The sequence below is a fragment of the Salmo trutta genome, chromosome 39, assembly GCF_901001165.1.
Source record: "Salmo trutta chromosome 39, fSalTru1.1, whole genome shotgun sequence".
NCBI lineage: Eukaryota > Metazoa > Chordata > Actinopteri > Salmoniformes > Salmonidae > Salmo > Salmo trutta.
Window position 1 is genome coordinate 20,925,767 of NC_042995.1, and position 6,049 is coordinate 20,931,815.

Sequence of the window (6,049 nt, forward strand, 5' to 3'; positions counted from 1 at the left end):
GAACATTTCACCAAGAAAACCGGTAAGTCTGCAGGATTTGCACTATGCTTTACCGTTACATTAACACTAAATTACATATCGTAATGCATGTAAATTCACAAAACATGGTACAGTATTCTTACAGTATGATCTATTGACAGCATACTCTGTTCTACCCTCAGAATTCATGGTGGTGGCTGAGCCATGTGCTGACCGACCAGCAGGAATGGGCAGTGGTGGAAGTGGTGGAAATGCTGAGGACCAGGAATGACATACAGCTGTACGACTGTCCGAAATAAAGCAGGCCATTTAGGAGAACGATGACACCTTTGCCAATGTGGCATCCATCAGCCTACCAACAATCGCTCGCCTTTTGAAGAGGCACCAGGTCTCTTTGAAACACATTTACCTGGTGCCTTTTGAGAGAATCAACGACCGGGTGAAATAACTTCAGGCCGAGTATGTTCAGGTACAGCACTATATACTGTATTACTGTTTGTATTTGATGCTTGACGCTGCTGTGAACCATCCCAATAATATCTTTGTTGATGAAGCGGGCTTCAAAAACTGGCCAAAACTCGGCGCCGTGGGCGGAACCTCATCGGGCCAACGGGTGACCTGGACAACGTGGAGGAAACATCTCCAGCTATCTCTGAAGATGGTGTGGTAGGACGTAGGCCATTACTTGGGTCCTAAAACGCTGCACACCTAATTGTGTTTATCAATGAAATTGATTTTCCCATGGTGCATGAACAATGAAGACATTCACTATGATGTGGATTAGAATTTATGGCCAAATGCTCAAGACAGGCTTGGTGCAATGCTAAACGTTATGTTTTATTTTCATTCATTTAATTTGTTACATTTGATTACAGACAGTACACCTATGTTACAAATGTTTTTTTTGCATGAATGATTGTAGAGGATGTCTTCATTGATCACACCTTTGATTACACATTGGATAGATATTATGGAAGTTATAGATTTTCTGTAAATTTTGGGGGGTACTGTAAGTTTATTGCCTAATGTGAAAACGATCAAATGCACAGTATTGTAGCATATTACATTTCTAAGGGCGATTTGAAACACCTATCTTGCATCATTTGCTATTGGATTAACTGGGAGAAATAAAACGACTAAATTGAAAAGATATCATTATGTTGTGTTTTGGTGATTACACCAATGTTATCCTGACATTTCACAATAATATTTTGTCTCTGGCCCCCTCCCAGTTAGGGGGAGTAATGAGCACTACAGCAGTCTCACAACTCAATCGCTGGTTGAAAACTGTTTTCTGCCCCTCCCAAAAGATAGAATTTGTAGATAATTGGCCCTCTTTCTGGGACTCACCCACAAACAGGACCAAGCCTGGCCTGTTGAGGAGTGATGGACTCCATCCTAGCTGGAGGGGTGCTCTCATCTTATCTACGAACATAGACAGGGCTCTAACTCCTCTAGCTCCACAATGAAATAGGGTGCAGGCCAGGCAGCAGGCTGTTAGCCAGTCTGCCAGCTTAGTGGAGTCTGCCACTAGCACAGTCAGTGTAGTCAGCCCAGCTATCCCCATTGAGACCGTGTCTGCGCCTCGACCTAGGTTGGGCAAAACCTAACATGGCGGTGTTCGCCGTAGCAATCTCACTAGAATAAAGACCTCCTCCATTCCTGCCATTATTGAAAGAGATCGTGATACCTCCCTCACATCTCAAAATAGGGCTACTTAATGTTAGATCCCTCACTTCAAAGGAAGTTATAGTCAATGAACTAATCACTGATCATAATCTTGATGTGATTGGCCTGACTGAAACAGGCCAAGCCTCCAGTATTTATGCTGCAGTAGTTTATGTGTCGGGGGGCTAGGGTCAGTCTGTTATATCTGTAGTATTTCTCCTGTCTTATCGGGTGTCCTGTGTGAATTTAAGTATGCTCTCTCTAATTCTCTCTTTCTCTCTTTCTTTCTTTCTTTCTTTCTTTCTTTCTTTCTCTCTCTCGGAGGACCTGAGCCCTATGACCATGCCTCAGGACTACCTGGCATGATGACTCCTTGCTGTCCCCAGTCCAACTGGCCGTGCTGCTGCTCCTCCAGTTTCAACTGTTCTGCCTGCGGCTATGGAACCTTGAGCTGTTCACCGGACGTGCTACCTGTCCCAGACCTGCTATTTTCAACTCTCTTGAGACAGCAGGAGCGGTTGAGATTCTCTCAATGATCGGCTATGAAAAGCCAACTGACATTTACTCTTGAGGTGCAGACTTGTTGCACCCTCGACAACTACTGTGATTATTATTATTTGACCATGCTGGTCATTTATGAACATTTGAACATCTTGGCCATGTTCTGTTATAATCTCCACCCGGCACAGCCAGAAGAGGACTGGCCACCCCTCATAGCCTGGTTCCTCTCTAGGTTTCTTCCTAGGTTTTGGCCTTTCTAGGGAGTTTTTCCTAGCCACCGTGCTTCTACACCTGCATTACTTGCTGTTTGGGGTTTTAGGCTGGGTTTCTTTACAGCACTTTGAGATATCAGCTGATGTAAGGGCTATATAAATACATTTGATTTGATATTTTGAATCCACGGTTGTGTGGTGAGAGATGTTTACAATGCAAATGAATGCACAATGACAGGTTTTGAATGAAAGACTGGTGGCGTTACAAGTGTGACCAGTTTTGGAGTTTTGTACTGAGAGTTGTGAAAATGTACCACATTCTTTGAAAATAGAACCAAAACGATAGAAAAAAAGTTACTTGAATGTGGTGCTGGTTGAGTACCACAAGTTTGAACTGTGGGTGTGCATGTTTGTCTATCTGCTGTGCTGTGTTTGTGTCTGTGGTTGAGGAGTGACAAAATAATTTCCTCATTGGCTTTCCCAACTGTTTGTTATATTGGTCAATTTTCTCAGTGGATAGATACATGAGCACCACAGCACACAAGCAGTTAATTAACAAGCCAAACACCATAAACCTAGCCAGAGCAACCAATTTGAACAAAATTCTTGATTTTAGCCTTTTTACATTGTTACTATTTATTTACATATTCCTACTCTTCAAGGTCTCTACTAACAGGATTGGTGCAATGTTCATCCCCAAAAAGTTTTAAGTTTCTGAAGTTAGGTAGAATATGCAGGATATGGCTCTGGATATGGTAAGATCATTACAATATAATGCGTTACTATGCCCCTTTTGAAATCCAGATAACGCACGCATGTTGCTCTAATTTGGTTAGAAACTCAATGGCATCATTTGGAGCATTTGGAGCAAATTTACAGCAATGTCTTTCATCTCCAACAGTTGTTTAACAATGCAACCCCATCAATTAATTTCAGATGAAAAACCTGAACATTGTACTTTTTTGCCGTGGATGTTATTGTAAATTAGCTGAGACATATGATCTGTAGATGGATAAGAGGCTACAGAAAATAGACCAAGTGTAGTAAGCTGAACTAGTCGGTTGGGTTGAAAATGTGCAGGCAGAGAACATGAAGATCAGCAGTTGCAACAGTTGTAATTACGGGCTCTGAGAGTAGCTATCAGAATCACATTTCTCAGAGATCCAGATTCGTGTAACAGAACATGATTTCACATTCCACTTCCCTGGGTCTGCGTGTCTGAGTTCCACACAGTCACTATGGTCTCTTCCAGAGCTGTCAGGCTGTCAACTCCACTCTGCAGCATAAACAACACAGAGAATCAGCCTTGCCACTCTCTAAGATATACATACCAAAGACATAAAAACTGGTACCCAATGCCTCTCCGCTTGCCACTCGGCGTTTGCTGGTAAGGTATTTGGTAGAGTCCTGTCCAGGGGGTGTACTTGTACATCCACTGTCTCACTCTACAGAAACAGGAGATAGGCTCATACCCTTTGTGCCATTTCAGCTCTGACAAGGCTTACTTTACTCTCTAAGAACTTATGAACAACATAGAGAATCGGACCCAGTAAAGATCAGCCCCAATCCTTACGCTGTGGTCAGCGGTGTGCCATTCAACCATTTCTAGGTCCCTTCAGAGACTGAATAAGTCAAACCAATCCAGGATAATGTCCCTGATCCCCATACACCATTGATAAACATCTGTTATTGTATATGAGAGTATATTATCTTCCTCCACCTCTTGCTCTCTCTCTCACCTGTTCCTCTCGGTTGTTTATGATAACCAGGTCTGCTCCTCTTGTAAGACGGTCATTCCAGGTTTGTCTGCTGTCATTCCTTAAAACCATTGGCGAGATAACTGTCAAACTTCATCCATCCCTGGAGGTTTTAAATTGCTTTGTTTGATTCACAAACCTTGATGTCACTCATAGCAATAAATATTATACGTTTTTAAACAGCCACTACAAACTTTAGCTAACTTTAGCTGCATCTAGCTAAAATCAATGGAAGCGATAGATGCAACTGTGTTCGTAAAAAGCCAAATTAAATAATTAAGTTAATTCCGGTTGATTTGGCCTTAATTACTTAGAAAATTGTGCGGCTGCCTCTATCTCTTCCATTGATTTCTAATTAGCGAAGGCTGAAGTTAGCTGAAGTTTGTAGAGGCTGTTTAAAGAAAACCAAACAATGGATTAACATTAAGTTAAAGCCCACTATGACCCCCAAGAAGACATCAAATTTGCAAAAGGACAATATAGGAGGAAGGTTGAATCCTATTACATCGGCTCCAACGCTAGTTGTATGTGGCAGGGCTTGCAGACGATAACGGATTACAAAGGGAAACCCAGCCATGAGTTGCCCAGCGATGCAGAACTCCCAAACAAGCTAATGCCTTTCCTGCTCGCTTCGAGAAATATAACACTGTCCCTGTTTTTCTGAATGACTGTGTGATCTCGCTCTCCGTGGCCGATATGAAAAAAAAGTTGAAACAGGTTAACAATCACAAGGCCGCCAGGCCAGACAGAATACCAGCGTGCATTCTCAAAGACCAGCTGGCAAGTGTCTTCACAGACATTTTCAATCTATCCTTGTCCAAGTCTGTAATCTTAACATGTTTCAAGATGACCACCATTGTCCCTGTTCCCAAGAGCGCCAAGGTAACCTGCCTAAATGACTATCTCGCTGTAGAATTCATCTGTAATTATGAAGTGCTTTGAAAGGCTGGTCATGACACACATCAACACCATGATTCCAGACACCCTAGACCAGGTATTCCCAAACTGGGGTAGGGGCTACGCGCAATGCCGTCAGGGGTAAGCCAAACAAAAATGTGATTCACATTTTCTTTACATTTTCAAACAGTCCATTTATATTTTCCAACGGGGCTATGCAATTGGGTGAGTTTTGTTTCTCGCCTGAGTAGCCTCGTTACACTGCCCCCCCCAAAAATTAAACCATCTAGTGTTCAGTGAAATAACAACACAATGTCAAATACAGGTAGCCTAGTCAAATATTTGACTAATTAGCATTCAATCACATGTCGTGTCTTTGGCTATGCCGGATTAAGTGATATGACATGCTAACTTATAAAATTATTTCTCTGTAATTAATATTACCTGATTAAGCTAATCATGTAAATGTAATTAACTAGAAAGTCGGGGCACCACAGAAGAACGTTTATAGAGCCGTTATCTTCCGAATAAACTCTTAAAATACTTAGTAATATTTTACATCGATAGCAGTCAATATTAACCCTTATCTTATTTTCAGTCTCATAATGAAAGTTGTAAATTCTTGGTTATCTTCACGAACCCTGGCTAACAAGTTGAATCAGCAATACAAAATTGGGTTTAATTATTTATTTACTAAATACCTAACTAATCACACAGAATTACAAATACACGGAATACAAATGATGTCATACAGAAAACGTCCTGGTGTACGGAGCCTGTATCATGGCTGGTTACACAAAGGAAAGGGGGGTTGGGCTTGAATGAAAGAGCGGGAAGATTTAGGAACAAAGAAACAGCAGCTATGCTATCGTAAATACATTATCTTATGCATTCTAAATTACCGCCCATTTGGAAAAGGAAAATGCAATAAATATTTACTCTGAGCTGCGCTTCGGTAGATTGGTCGTAGATGCTGGCCGGGTTGGCCAACAGATCTTCCTGTAGTGGAAGAATGTCAATGGTGGTAAATTGGAT